Source organism: Triturus cristatus, chromosome 11 (assembly GCF_964204655.1).
Source record: "Triturus cristatus chromosome 11, aTriCri1.1, whole genome shotgun sequence".
In the NCBI taxonomy this organism is placed as follows: Eukaryota; Metazoa; Chordata; class Amphibia; order Caudata; family Salamandridae; genus Triturus; species Triturus cristatus.
In genome coordinates this window covers 403,581,740-403,598,448 of record NC_140594.1, presented here as the reverse complement: position 1 = coordinate 403,598,448, position 16,709 = coordinate 403,581,740, and the positions used below count along the sequence as shown (strand labels likewise).

Genomic DNA, 16,709 nt, shown 5'->3' with positions numbered 1-16,709 from the left:
CACTTCCGGCCAGAAGAACCATACACTGCTCTGCCAAGACACATCAACCCTTACCTAGAGTAGTGCTCATGCACTTCGGCCACAAGAACCATGCACTGCTCTGCCAAGACACATCAAACCTTACCTGTAGTACTGCACATGCACTTCCGGCCAGAAGAACCATACACTGCTCTGCCAAGACACCTCAACCCTTATCCGCAGTACTGCATGTGCACTACCGGCCACAAGAACCATGCACTGCTCTGCCAAGCCACATCAACCCTTACCTGCAGTAGTGCACAAGCACTTCCAGCCACAAGAACCATGCACTGCTCTGCCAAGACACATCTATCCATACCTGCGGTAGTGCACAAGCACTTCTGGCCACAAGAACCATGCACTGCTCTTCCAAGACGCATCAACCCTTACCTGCAGAAGTACACATCAACCCCTACCTGCAATAATGCACGTGCACTTCCAACCACAAGAACCATGCACTGCTCTACCAAGACACATCAACCCTTACCTAGAGTAGTGCTCATGCACTTCGGCCACAAGAACCATGCACTGCTCTGCCAAGACACATCAACCCTTATGTGCAGTAGTGCACATCAACCCTTACCTTCCGTAGTGCACATCAACCCTTACCTGCAGAAGTACACATCAACCCCTACCTGCAATAATGCACGTGCACTTCCAACCACAAGAACCATGCACTGCTCTGCCAAGACACATCAACCCTTACCTAGAGTAGTGCACATGCACTTCGGCCACAAGAACCATGCACTGCTCTGCCAAGACACATCAACCCTTATGTGCAGTAGTGCACATCAACCCTTACCTTCCGTAGTGCACATCAACACTTACCTGCAGAAGTACACATCAACCCCTACCTGCAATAAGGCACGTGCACTTCCAGCCACAAGAACCATGCACTGCTCTGCCAAGACACATCAACCCTTACCTAGAGTAGTGCTCATGCACTTCGGCCACAAGAACCATGCACTGCTCTGGCAAGACACATAAAACCTTACCTGTAGTACTGCACATGCTCTTCCGGCCAGAAGAACCATATACTGCTCTGCCAAGACACCTCAACCCATATCCGCAGTACTGCATGTGCACTACCGGCCACAAGAACCATGCACTGCTCTGCCAAGCCACATCAAACCTTACCTGCAGTAGTGCACAAGCACTTCCAGCCACAAGAACCATGCACTGCTCTGCCAAGACACATCTATCCTTACCTGCAGTAGTGCACAAGCACTTCCAGCCACAAGAACCATGCACTGCTCTGCCAAAACACATCAACCCTTACCTGCAGTAGTGCTTGTGCACTTCCGGCCACAAGAACTATGCACTGCTCTGCCAAGACACATCAAACCTTACCTGTAGTACTGCACATGCACTTCCGGCCACAAGAACCATGCACTGCTCTGCCAAGACACATTAACCCTTACCTAGAGTAGTGCACATGCACTTCCTGCCACAAGAACCATGCACTACTCTGCCAAGACACATCAAACCTTACCTGTAGTACTGCACATGCACTTCCGGCCACAAGAACCATGCGCTGCTCTGCCAAGACACATCAACCCTTACCTAGAGTAGAGCACATGCACTTCTGGCCAAAAAAAACATGCACTGCTCTGTCAAAACACATCAACCCTTATGTGCAGTAGTGCACATCAACCCTTACCTTCCGTAGGGCACATCAACCCATACCTGCAGAAGTACACATCAACCCCTACCTGTAGTACTGCACATGCACTTCCGGCCACAAGAACCATGCACTGCTCTGCCAAGACACATCAACCCTTACCTAGAGTAGTGCTCATGCACTTCGGCCACAAGAACCATGCACTGCTCTGCCAAGACACATAAAACCTTACCTGTAGTACTGCACATGCACTTCCAGCCAGAAGAACCATACACTGCTCTGCCAAGACACATCAACCCTTACCTAGAGTAGTGCTCATGCACTTCGGCCACAAGAACCATGCACTGCTCTGCCAAGACACATCAAACCTTACCTGTAGTACTGCACATGCACTTCCGGCCAGAAGAACCATACACTGCTCTGCCAAGACACATCAACCCTTACCTAGAGTAGTGCTCATGCACTTCGGCCACAAGAACCATGCACTGCTCTGCCAAGACACATCAAACCTTACCTGTAGTACTGCACATGCACTTCCGGCCAGAAGAACCATACACTGCTCTGCCAAGACACCTCAACCCTTATCCGCAGTACTGCATGTGCACTACCGGCCACAAGAACCATGCACTGCTCTGCGAAGCCACATCAACCCTTACCTGCAGTAGTGCACAAGCACTTCCAGCCACAAGAACCATGCACTGCTCTGCCAAGACACATCTATCCTTACCTGCGGTAGTGCACAAGCACTTCTGGCCACAAGAACCATGCACTGCTTTTCCAAGACGCATCAACCCTTACCTGCAGAAGTACACATCAACCCCTACCTGCAATAATGCACGTGCACTTCCAACCTCAAGAACCATGCACTGCTCTGCCAAGACACATCAACCCTTACCTAGAGTAGTGCTCATGCACTTCGGCCACAAGAACCATGCACTGCTCTGCCAAGACACATCAACCCTTATGTGCAGTAGTGCACATCAACCCTTACCTTCCGTAGTGCACATCAACCCTTACCTGCAGAAGTACACATCAACCCCTACCTGCAATAATGCACGTGCACTTCCAACCACAAGAACCATGTACTGCTCTGCCAAGACACATCAACCCTTACCTAGAGTAGTGCACATGCACTTCGGCCACAAGAACCATGCACTGCTCTGCCAAGACACATCAACCCTTATGTACAGTAGTGCACATCAACCCTTACCTTCCGTAGTGCACATCAACACTTACCTGCAGAAGTACACATCAACCCCTACCTGCAATAAGGCACGTGCACTTCCAGCCACAAGAACCATGCACTGCTCTGCCAAGACACATCAACCCTTACCTAGAGTAGTGCTCATGCACTTCGGCCACAAGAACCATGCACTGCTCTGCCAAGACACATAAAACCTTACCTGTAGTACTGCACATGCTCTTCCGGCCAGAAGAACCATACACTGCTCTGCCAAGACACCTCAACCCTTATCCGCAGTACTGCATGTGCACTACCGGCCACAAGAACCATGCACTGCTCTGCCAAGCCACATCAAACCTTACCTGCAGTAGTGCACAAGCACTTCCAGCCACAAGAACCATGCACTGCTCTGCCAAGACACATCTATCCTTACCTACAGTAGTGCACAAGCACTTCCAGCCACAAGAACCATGCACTGCTCTGCCAAAACACATCAACCCTCATCTGCAGTAGTGCTTGTGCACTTCCGGCCACAAGAACCATGCACTGCTCTGCCAAGACACATCAACCCTTATGTGCAGTAGTGCACATCAACCCTTACCTTCCGTAGTGCACATCAACCCTTACCTGCAGAAGTACACATCAACCCCTACCTGCAATAATGCACGTGCACTTCCAACCACAAGAACCATGCACTGCTCTGCCAAGACACATCAACCCTTACCTAGAGTAGTGCACATGCACTTCGGCCACAAGAACCATGCACTGCTCTGCCAAGACACATCAACCCTTATGTACAGTAGTGCACATCAACCCTTACCTTCCGTAGTGCACATCAACACTTACCTGCAGAAGTACACATCAACCCCTACCTGCAATAAGGCACGTGCACTTCCAGCCACAAGAACCATGCACTGCTCTGCCAAGACACATCAACCCTTACCTAGAGTAGTGCTCATGCACTTCGGCCACAAGAACCATGCACTGCTCTGCCAAGCCACATCAAACCTTACCTGCAGTAGTGCACAAGCACTTCCAGCCACAAGAACCATGCACTGCTCTGCCAAGACACATCTATCCTTACCTACAGTAGTGCACAAGCACTTCCAGCCACAAGAACCATGCACTGCTCTGCCAAAACACATCAACCCTTACCTGCAGTAGTGCTTGTGCACTTCCGGCCACAAGAACTATGCACTGCTCTGCCAAGACACATCAAACCTTACCTGTAGTACTGCACATGCACTTCCGGCCACAAGAACCATGCACTGCTCTGCCAAGACACATCAACCCTTACCTAGAGTAGTGCACATGCACTTCCTGCCACAAGAACCATGCACTGCTCTGCCAAGCCACATCAAACCTTACCTGCAGTAGTGCACAAGCACTTCCAGCCACAAGAACCATGCACTGCTCTGCCAAGACACATCAACCCTTACCTAGAGTAGTGCACATGCACTTCTGGCCAAAAGAACCATGCACTGCTCTGTCAAGACACATCAACCCTTATGTGCAGTAGTGCACATCAACCCTTACCTTCCGTAGGGCACATCAACTCATACCTGCAGAAGTACACATCAACCCCTACCTGTAGTACTGCACATGCACTTCCGGCCACAAGAACCATGCACTGCTCTGCCAAGACACATCAACCCTTACCTAGAGTAGTGCTCATGCACTTCGGCCACAAGAACCATGCACTGCTCTGCCAAGACACATAAAACCTTACCTGTAGTACTGCACATGCACTTCCGGCCAGAAGAACCATACACTGCTCTGCCAAGACACATCAACCCTTACCTAGAGTAGTGCTCATGCACTTCGGCCACAAGAACCATGCACTGCTCTGCCAAGACACATCAAACCTTACCTGTAGTACTGCACATGCACTTCCGGCCAGAAGAACCATACACTGCTCTGCCAAGACACATCAACCCTTACCTAGAGTAGTGCTCATGCACTTCGGCCACAAGAACCATGCACTGCTCTGCCAAGACACATCAAACCTTACCTGTAGTACTGCACATGCACTTCCGGCCAGAAGAACCATACACTGCTCTGTCAAGACACCTCAACCCTTATCCGCAGAACTGCATGTGCACTACCGGCCACAAGAACCATGCACTGCTCTGCGAAGCCACATCAACCCTTACCTGCAGTAGTGCACAAGCACTTCCAGCCACGAGAACCATGCACTGCTCTGCCAAGACACATCTATCCTTACCTGCGGTAGTGCACAAGCACTTCTGGCCACAAGAACCATGCACTGCTCTTCCAAGACGCATCAACCCTTACCTGCAGTAGTGCACATGCACTTCTGGCCACAAGAACCATTCACCGCTCTGCCAAGACACGTCAACCCTTACCCAGAGTAGTGCATATGCACTTCCAGCCACATGAACCATGCACTGCCCTGCCAAGCCACATCAACCCTTACCTAGAGTAGTGCACATGCACTTCCAGCCACAAGAACCATGCACTGCTAAGACACATCTATCCTTACCTGCGGTACTGCACATGCACTTCCGGCCAGAAGAACCATACACTGCTCTGCCAAGACACATCAACCCTTACCTAGAGTAGTGCTCATGCACTTCGGCCACAAGAACCATGCACTGCTCTGCCAAGACACATCAAACCTTACCTGTAGTACTGCACATGCACTTCCGGCCAGATGAACCATACACTGCTCTGCCAAGACACCTCAACCCTTATCCGCAGTACTGTATGTGCACTACCGGACACAAGAACCATGCACTGCTCTGCCAAGCCACATCAACCCTTACCTGCAGTAGTGCACAAGCACTTCCAGCCACAAGAACCATGCACTGCTCTGTCAAGACACATCTATCCTTACCTGCGGTAGTGCACAAGCACTTCTGGCCACAAGAACCATGCACTGCTCTTCTAAGACGCATCAACCCTTACCTGCAGTAGTGCACATGCACTTCTGGCCACAAGAACCATTCACCGCTCTGCCAAGACACGTCAACCCTTACCCAGAGTAGTGCACATGGACTTCCAGCCACATGAACCATGCACTGCTCTGCCAAGCCACATCAACCCTTACCTAGAGTAGTGCACATGCACTTCCAGCCACAAGAACCATGCACTGCTCTGCCAAGACACCGCAACCCTTATCTGTAGTAGTGCACAGGCACTTCCGGCCACATGAACCATACACAGCTCTGACAATGTACCTAAGACCTGACCCGCGTTAGACCATGCTGTTGTAGTACAAGAATCACACACAGCTCTGCCTTTGCACACCAGCCCAGAACTGCACGACTACCCCTGCTAATCCGTTCATAAAAACCATGGAGAGCTCTGTCAATGCACACCAACCCTGACCTCCAGAAGCACATGGTAGTCTACAAACAGGTCTACCAATGCATTCATCATGCAGCGCCAAGAGCCCCACATATCGACATCAATGCACTTCATGTCTGAAATGACCATACGGTTGACATAACTCGTAAACAGCACCTCAACCCTGAACCGCCGTTCTCCCTGCTGTACTGGGGCCCACCTACAGCTCTACAGATGCACCTCCATCCTGATCGGCACTGGTCCTTGTTGTCTCTAAAGAGACCCCATTTAGTTCTGTCAGTGCATGGTCATCTTAAAGTAAACCCCTCCCTCCTGTTTCACAACTAAGGCCAACGCGGCTCTTCCAATGAACCTCAGTCCTAGCCTGAAGCATCCCTGAGTTACCAATGCTGGAGCCCAGCAGACGCCTGCTGATACCCCACTACCACCACCTGAAGCCCGGCTCATATTCCTACACTACGGCCCAGGCATGGCTCTGCACTGCCTCTCATTCCTGACCCGAATTACCCCGATGCTCTGGGTCAAGAACCCGCAGAGCTCGGCCACAACACATGAATCCTGATTTAAAGGCAGTGCCCCCTGACCTGAAACAACAAGGATTCAGACGGTAGCACTGGCACAAACCCCGCTCTGCCAATGCACCTCAGCCTTCACCAGCAGCATCCTTTGAGACCCACCCCCATCCGTAACAATGCACCTTAATCCTTACCTGTCCCTCGGGCTCCCCCATCCGTAACAATGCACCTTAATCCTTACCTGTGCCTCGGGCTGGCAGATAAGGTGGGTGTGTGGGGACGTAGGGCTTTGGGGCGGGTGAAGGGGCTAGGCTCTGATGATCACAGATCCTTCCCTCCCATGCCTGTCAGAGGGAACCGAGTCTCGTCTCCTGCCCGCTGCACACAGAGCGAGCATCTCTCAGGGACACACACAGCCCTCCCCGCCTCTTATAGCAGCAGCTGCGAGCGCTGCCTCTGCAGGTCCCTCCCCCATTAAAGGCGAGGAGGCTTTAAGAGGATGCGAGGCGGACAAAAATACGGACGAGAGCACCTAAATCCGCTGGAATTGGAAACGAGGGGGGTGGGGGATTGTTACCGGTGCCCCATGCACCGGTTAAGTGGTGATCGTGTACACAAATGTAAAAGCTTCATTAGTGCGTGTGATTTTAGGCGTGGGTTTATTCATTGCTTTTGTATCCGTGTAGTACGCCCTTAATACTACGTATATGAATACATACGGTCTTCTCGGAGGTCTCTCTCAAACACAGGCCCCTTGGCGTGCCATTATATATGCATTGCAAGGCATAGCAGACCACACACACATATATCTGTGTGTAAAACACCGTGTCGAGCGCTGCTTTTATCCATAATGATGTATATACTGGACCTCAAGTGGTTCATCTGACCCTCCCTCAACAACGGAAATAAATTGCAGACAGCGGAACTGAATGTATGGTTGCCATGCTATTTTTTTTAACTGCTATTGTTATAAACAAAGGTATTTAGACATAATCAGAACAAAAGGGGTTTACATCTGTGCATTGAAATGAATTCACACAAACTAGGACTTGTGAAAGGGTTTCTTCGGTAAAGTGATTCTAGAATGCATTTATGTGAGGCATAAAGCAGTGTTTTCTTAAGTCAGCTATTCCCTACTGAGGTAGTAACACTTTTGCAGTGTAGTAATGAATGCGTGAATCAGTACAGTTTGCAGGTAAACGTTCAAAATATTGTGTTATTTAGTCACATTTACCGTCACTGGAACGGTGTGTGTGTATGTATGTATGTATATATATATATATATATATATATATATATATCAAAAAACCAAGGGTGCCCCCAGAAGAAGGTCACACCTGGGGGGGTTACCGCTCAAACACCTCCGGCAGTGGCAGCCTCAGCGTAACCTTGCTCTTCCTCCATTCTTATTGCCAAACGCGTTTCGAGCTGTAGCTCTTGATCACTGGCTAGAAAGAGATAACCTAGGCAGCAATGTGTATCGGAACACTTTTTTAATTTACTTTAAAAGTTTTATATAGCGCTGGCTAGACCCGGAGGTATCAGAGCGCTTTACCTGAGTATCAGACCATAATTGCAGGTTACATCGTTACAAAGGTTACACAGTTATTGGAGCCTGGCAAGATAGTGACAAGTAAGGTTGCAACAAACCAGAAGGACATATACGTAAGGGAAAAAGCAAGCAAGGGGAGAGATTCAGGGGAGGGGGGTAGGAGCAGGAGAAGTAGACAGAGAATGGAGGAGGGAAAGAGGAGGGGCGGGTGGGAGACACAGCATGAAAGAGGAGGGGAGGGCAACGGGGACACAAACCGGTAGACGAGTCAAAGCTGCGTCCAAAGTCCAGTAAGCTGTGTTCCTCGGGGAAGTGGTATCATTTCCCCATCTCTGTTGCGAGAGGTGCCCTATACGCAGTGGACTCTCTCAGAGGGGTCTCTGAGACTCCAAGGCCTACATACTGGATCCTTCCCCAAAAAGGGGAGAGGGAGTGCTTTGGCAAGGGATGCCATACCATACCTCAACTGTGAGTGGCTCCCTAGGCGCTGTGGACTCTCTCAGTGGGTTCGCTGAGACTCCAGAGTATAAATATTGGATCTTTCCCCAACAAGGGGAGAAGGAGTGCTTGGTCAAAGGGCACAAAAGGACAGGGGGCTAGGCAGTGTAGCGGGCAAGGGTAAAGATTTAGGTGAGAGGGGATAGGAGCAAAGGAAGTAAGACAAAGAAAGAAAGAGTGCTAAATGTGAACAGATAGATAGATAGGAGACAAGGAAAAAGCAAAGTTACAGAAATATGATAAAGGGAGGGTGGGCGAGACAGGGAGACGGGGAGAAAAAAATGCGCCCAAAGTCCCGCTGGGTAGGTGACGGTCAGGGGATGAACCAAGGTCGATCTCCTCAATAGCTGAACAGAGCATTAATTTAATAGGTTACAGAGTCCCGCCCCAGTGGGTGTTGCCAAGCATGGCATTCTGGTAAATGCAGCCCATATGCTTGCGACGACTCAAGTTCCATAAGAGCCCCAGTGGGTTGCATCCAGATATGATACAACAAGTAACATCATACCTACAACAAACAAGTCAGACTATTGGCTTTGTCAATGGTTCTTAGTTGCATAAGATAAATAGGCGGCAACTATGGCTTGTATAGTATATTGAATAAGCTTCCACTTACAGACCTGGTGACACCACGACAATGTAGCTGTTCCTGAGTTTCAAAAAGAGAAGGGAAATCCAGAGAGAAAATGACTCTTTAAAGGATCTCCCTTTCCCTACAACGCTCACTTGGCATGACGTCATGCCGCAACTTCCCCACTACTGACAAGTGAGCAGTGTGAGCACGCGCACATTGATGTGCCTGCTGTCACTGCAGTCCGGGATAAAACGGACCGCCTGTGCCAGGGCACAAAACAGAGCCCGATAGAGACCCGTTATTTAGGCCCCCTTTAAAAAACTGCCCGTGCTCAGCACCGGTGAGACCCTGCCCACTTAAAGCCCTGGCTTCCCATATATGCAGATTAACAGCTGCATATGATGATAAAGAGTGGTGTGAATACCTGCTGGGAGCAGGCCCTAAATCATAATAGAAGGAGCTTTTAAATGACTGCAGTCAAGCCATCAACAGCACTATTCAGGCTAATTATCAGTGTGCCTCAGAACAATAGAGAGTTTGGAATAGCAGCATTAATAATGAGTACTACGCCAGTTGCCAACACATTTGAGAAAAGTATCAATATAAACAAAACATGTTAACTCATTACACAAAATAAATACCTAATACGATTGTAGGAGAGTAGGATCTGCTTCTTATGGTATCCCCCACTTTTTGCTGATGTTTCACTATTTTTCAACTTTAGTCTGGTTGGGACCCTGCTATCCAGGGCCCCAGCCTAGCTGCTTCCTCTCTAAATTGATTGCATGTACTTTAGGTACACCACAGATTGGATTCTGGGGTACCCTTATCAGTCCCTAGTATATGGTATCCTATATACCCAGGACATAGATACCCCAGAGGTCTCTCAGGGGCTGCAGCATGTATTATGCCACCCCTGGGAGACCATTTAAAATGACACAACAGGTTTGCTACAGCAGCCTGTGTAAGGTGGTGTATGCACCCCTTACTCAGATATAGGTTCCCTATATCTATCCATATCACTGCACATACAAACTTAACTGTCACCCCTATGGCAGGCCTTATCAATCCTGAAGGCAGGGTGCTGGGTTTTATGTGAGAGGGTGCCCATGCATGAGCAGAGCCCCTCTGCAGCCTTCGGAACCTTTATTCCGGGGTTGTTTGTGATGCAGCCAAACAATATACTCCTAAGTGCATTATAACCTTGTGGTAAATGCTAACTTTGGAATGGCTGCACGGAAACATGTCGTGTTTGGTGTCAAACACCTTGGAATCATACCTCCACACCAGGAACTGGTGTGGGAGGTATGATTCCTCCCTACTAGAAGGAGAACCATGACTTCACCGGTACACCCGGTACCAGCTTCACAGACCCTGGCATCTCAAAATGGATGCTGCAAGCCACAGACACGGGTCTGCCCTCCTGCTGCTGGATGAAACTCCGGCAGGGGAGGCCTGGACAATAGGTTTCCTGTCACAGGGAGGTGTAACCACCTCCCAGACAGGCTTTAGTGTATTGGGGCTGGGTGGGTGCACTCCAAGAGTGTTTTGATGTCTGCACTGGGGGCACATTTGGTGTCCCCGTGCATAGTCCAGCTCAAACCGGTTGCAGGGGCCACCAGCCCCTGCTCTGGCGCAAAACTGGACAAAGGATATGGGTGTAGCCACCCCTCTGTCCATACCCTCCCCTAGGTGGATCCCCAGATTTTGTCCCACCCTTTCCTTGGGTATAAAGTAGGGACCCCTGACTACAGGACTTTAGGTTACTTGTAGTTCAGAACCCGAACAGTGATTCCATCGAAGATTACTGGCCTACACTCCTCGAGTGACCCGTGGGCTGGTATTTAGTGATTCCTCTCGAGGTCCGTTCGCGATCCCTTGTCCGTCGACTTGTGGGTCCCTGAGAAGGGTACTTTGACTTTCAACAGGCTTACCTGGTTGCTCCAGACGTGCCCTAACTCTCCATCGCTTGGGGAGTCCACAGGACTTTACTGGTCCACACCGAAGCTGTTTTTCTCTCACCTCGTGGGTTGCCGTTGCCAAGGCTTGTTGGTCTTCAATCCAGACACCGACCCCCCCAGCACTAGGCCTGGGTGGTAAATTCCGTTCCGCTCACGTAATGTGGGTAATTTCACGTTCCGCGGAGAACGCGGAATTGCCAAAAATTCTGCGATCTGCGGCTTCGCGGAATCTTTTGCTTGTTCGCGCTTTCAAAATGCGTGTTCGCGAGATATTTCTCCCCGAGCACGCACACAGCGTTCGCAAACAAGAAAAAAGCATTGCGAATGGGCAGAACAAGCAATTCCGCATGGTCGCGGAACTTTTGCGTGCTCGTGGAGATTTTTTACCGTTTCGCGGAGCTTTGCGTAGCGCGACTATGCAAATTCCACCCACCCCTACCCAGCACTTGACATCCCTCGTGGGACAGCTCACCTGCAGACTGTGATCGTCCTCGACGCCTCCTGGTCTCCGTGGCAGTGGAGTCAAGCTTCACCTCATCGCGCCTGAAACAGATGACATCGGTGGGCATTCGTCTATCGTGCCCCTGGTCACTGGCAAGTGACCCATACTCTGTCCCCTCTGCTTTCAGGTTCTTCACATCTTCGATCCAGGCTTGGATCACACCGGACACTTTTCCTTTCCATGGCAGCAGAACTTTGCAGCAACTCTCTATTGAAGACATCGAAGATTCCCGACACCATTTGACACCTATGCACCAGGCTTCCCTGGGTTAGGTAACACGAGTACTCCGGTGCTCACGTGGATGCTGGCCGTAGAACCTTCTAAGTCTGAAAGGGTTTGCTCCAAGTCCTCTCCTAAGTGTCCTTAATCTCTAAAATTCCAACCGCAACTTTCACCATAGGATTGTACGGAGCTCACAGCTGTGTTCTCACACTGCACGCGTCCCCGGTGGGTCCCCTGTGTCACTACCTTGGGTGGTTCCTTGGGGTCCCAGCTATTCTACGTGCTCTAGGCACTGTGTCTAGTCAAGTCGTGGTTCTTATACCACTTTCTTAATATATGGTTTGGTCTCTCCATGTGGCCCATTTTATATTGTGCTATTTACTGTCATTTTAGAACTGTATTATTGTATTATTGTGTGCCTTGCTCTCTAATCTCATAAAGAGGTTAGTAGAGAGTGTTTAGTAATAAAGACATATATTTTATATATATACCTTGTGTGGTTCTCCTTTCATTTAGTCATTCAAGAGGTTATAATCTGGAAAACCAAGCTGCTTTACATTCCTTCGAGACTTAGCCTGAAGGCTGCTCTCCATAGCTACCACTAGGATAGCTTTCAATAAAGGTTGTCTTAAACCTAATCATCAATAAGGGTTATTTGGACTGGTGCAAGGTGCCCACTATAACTAGTGGACAGCATATACCAGGCCAACTTCTCACAACGATATGTCAAGATTTCCTTGTTTTGCAATATTTGCAGCTTCTCACTGTCATACTGTTTCTACTTGGTTGCTTTGGCACAATACTTCTAATACACACAGAAACAAGCAGACAATGCACACACAAAAGCATTTCAGGCATTTCTTTAAAACTACCTCCTGAGAGTGTCCAGATTCTCCTTCCTCTCTGAGCTCATTTTCTCTCACACTCCCAACATTCACAGAAGCAGGCAAACGCGCGAGCACACACTGTCTCCCTCACGCTCCCTCTCCCAAAAAGGTTCACTTGGGATTGTTACAGCAAGCACAGTGTGAATGTGATTGACAGTGAAGGGCCTTAATGGGCCCTTCTCTATCAAACACAGTAGGACGTGAAAATTCCATACAGGGACACCCTTGCATAACGCACATGAGCAGCTGCTGAATGGTTCAGCAGTTACTCACCTATGAGCTAGAGAGGCCCTTTGGCTGTCAGAGTGCCATACAGATCTGCTGCACTCTGACTGCCTCGAGCTCCGCAGCACTAGAACCAATTAGCTTACCTTCACTGAGTACCGGTACACCCCTTAGCAGTGGAGAAGTGCCGGTACTCTGATCGGTAAAAATAAGAAGTGCGGGTACTCAGTACCAGTGAGCACCGCCCATTTAAAGCACTGCCAGGGATACTAGAATTTTGGAGCATGGGAGACCACATTATGCGTATTGTATTGTAATTGCATTTATATAGCGCTTATCTAACTTATGTAGTGAAAATGCAAATTATGCAGCACACTCTCGGTCAGTATTTCTTCCATCTATTTTAGCTAAAAACAATGATGTTTGTGAAATCTACATACTGTATGGCTAATGTGTTAAATTCATAATTATATGCTTAACTCCACAGCATCACTTCAATCCACTGCTCATTGTCCATTGTTTTGTCAATAATTTATTCAAGCAAGATAAACAAAACCTAAACATTGCTAGCTTTGTTTAGAAAAAAACATTTTTTTCAAAATAGTTACCTCAAAATAAAAAAAAAATACGTAACAGGTGACATTTGTAATTAGGTCCTCTACTGCCTCTTGTGGTGATATCCATGCTGAGATCACAATCTCTTGATGGCAATATTATCCTACAATATAATTACCCGTCAAGTATGAACAAAACAAAGGTTAACACATAGCTATAGTTAGGAAACTTTATTTATTCTTTCTATACAAACCAAATGTAAACCACACGAACATAGAAATTCTAAAGTTATAATTAGACCTTAAATTTAAAATGTGCGCACCACCTCCAAATTACTATAGCTTATGCACCACCGTTCACAGTGTGCCAGTTGATAACTGGAATAACCCCTGAGCCTCTGCTTCAGAATAACTGTTACCCTAATTTTGGGACAGCCACACAGTCGAAACCGGAAACTTAATTAAACTGTTAAGCACAAATTACACTATTAGGTTTCACATGGTTTAGGTTATATGCCATCGGGTACCCTCAGCGAGGAGTATACTGGAATGGGTCATCCTGAGTTTGATTGATTTTGTGAATGAGCAAGTTGGACATTTACAAAGTGATCACTAAATGTTCTGACTTATCCTGTGATTGCACCACTTGCACCATTTTATCATACAGTTGCAAAACCTCAATAAATTCTATATCTATCTATCTATCTATCTATCTATCTATCTATCTATCTATAGATAGACGGATAGATAGATAGATAGAGATATATTTTAACTGAAATAACCCAAGGTTACAGGGACGTTATAGTTAGGAAATAGAATTAAAAAAACCTTAGAAATTCATTGACAAAACCAAAGGGTACAGGGACATTATAGTTAGGCTGACACTTCACTCGCTCAAAATCAGTGAAATTCAGAAGTTATAGCTACGTGAGATAACTATAACTTACGCCCCCACAATGCACTGCTTATGACCTCACATATTATATCATGACTTGGTTAGTGACATCACTGATGACATCTAAAATGACATCACTCATTGTGGGGGCCATGGTCCCACCCAGGGCACCCAGCGATGTCCGTTGGGGACCTCGGGTGAGCCTCAAGAACCCAGTGGTCCCTGCCTGCTCCTCGCCTCCTGCAGGGGCCGACATTGCTTTCAGAAACAGGGAGCTGCTAAACATGCAGCTCCTCGTGTCTGTAAGCAATTAGTCTTATTCCCTGCTCGCTTGATTGTGGGCAGAGAAACAGACTAGTGCTCCGCTTTGAGCTTGTAAGAGCATTTTGACTGCTCTCGCTTGCTGGAAGCAGGGCGTTTGCTGTGACTTGTCGGGAGCGGTAAAGCTCCTGCCAAGCCACAGTCAACATCTATGTCCCAGGGGAACATAGCAGGAGCCATCCCTGGGGGGTGGCGGTGGCCAGGGCCATCTATGGCTCCAGGAGGGGAGTCGCATGGCCCCCCTCCTTTGTTGTTCTTGGGCTTGCCCCGGGGAGGTGGCCCTCTCCCATTGCAAAAATAGAATTTGGCAGCGGGAGGGTGGTGGTCCATGGGGGGTGCATGAGGCATCTCCCATTACAAATTTAAATAGCCCCGGGAGGTGGTGGTCTCTGGAGCACGGGGGTATGCGAGCCCCCGTGTTATATTGCAGTAGCCCCGAGGAGGTGACAGTACCCGGGGCACGGGGGGTCCATGAGGTAACCCCATTTCTTAAAAATATCAGTGGCCACATGCCCCGGGACATGGCCCACCTGGGGGCTTATTATTAGCATGGGAGCCCGCTCTTCTCTTTTGAATTTTTGTTTTAAGTGGCACCCATGGCTTCAGCGCCTATCCCACTGAAAATGTAATACATTTTGTTTTTGCCCTGGCAGGGTCCCTCTGGGACCCCCCAAGAGGTCTAGGGGATCAGGGTATTCCTACCCTGCCTCCATCCTTTTTTTTAAACTTTTTCTGTGGGACTTGAATCAAGCTGAGTCCCAGGATGACTGCCAACACTTCGTGGTTTGAAGTGTTGGCAGCCAATCATTTATGAGCACCGGGGCAGTCGGAGCTGCGTCAGTACATATACAAATTTTGATTTTCCTTAATATCTCCAAAACTACTGAATGGATTGACACCAAATCACAAAAAGGGGTCTTTCTGGATATATATGCTGTGTTTCTTTTCTGGGTACTAATATCCCTGAAACTTTGGAGCTGGATTACATATGCGGGAGCACCCCCACAACTAGAAGCACCCACCCCCGAGTGCTCTTTTTTGGTGAAGCTGAGACAGACAGACACACACATACGAAAAAATCAAAGGTTAACACTTGGTTATAGTTAGAAAAACTTTATTTATTCTTTCTAGATAAACCAAACTTTAACTACATAAACGTTGGAAATTCTAAAGCCTACGCACCACCTCCAAATTACTATAACTTGCGCACCTCCATTCACTGTGTTGTCAACTCACTAGCCACACTACATTAACTATAACTGACTACTTTACCATGCCCAGTGTTCGCATAAATAATGTCAATTGAGATGTCATAAGTGTTGTTATTGATGCTAGAGTTTCACCTGTTATAAGTGATGTAGTATGAAAGGTTATAAGCAGTGTATTGTAAAGGCACGAGTTATAGTTAATGTAGTGTGGCTAGCAGACTCACAACACTGTGAATGGAGTTGCACAAGTTATTATAGTAATTTGGAATAAAGTTTTCAAATTGTAGAGTGTACTGTGGTCAAGTGAAGTGCCGTTAAGTGGAGTAGTATAGAGTATAGTGGAGTATCGAAGAGTGAAGTGGGGTGGCGTACAAAGGAATGGCATACAATGGAATCGCATAAAGTGGTGTAGAGTGGCATAGAATGAGTGGCATACAGTACAATAGCGTAGAGTGGGGTGGCGTATACTGGAATGGCATACAGTAGAGTGACATAGACTGGAGTGTCTGGGTAAGGAAACAGTTTTTGAAGGATAAGGCCTGGGAAGACTTAAAAATTGTCTCAAGCCTCAAAGACTCATGTGTATTTTGGGAGGTGGTAAACTCATCCCCTATGACTGATGAAGAAACGACTAATTTAGATA

General features: G+C 48.1%; 1 protein-coding gene across 3 annotated transcripts in view; it reads right to left on the bottom strand.

Annotated features, from left to right (window-relative positions):
* The window catches only part of LOC146784312 (protein transport protein Sec24C-like), a 255,414-nt gene extending 248,336 nt beyond the window's left edge, over positions 1 to 7,078 (bottom strand). For all 3 annotated transcript variants that reach the window (XM_085635822.1, XM_085635823.1, XM_085635824.1), the window contains exon 1: positions 6,909 to 7,078. The gene's annotated coding sequence lies outside the window, so the exon portion shown is untranslated. The remainder of the gene's footprint in view (positions 1 to 6,908) is intronic.
* Between the last annotated feature and the right edge of the window lie 9,631 nt (positions 7,079 to 16,709).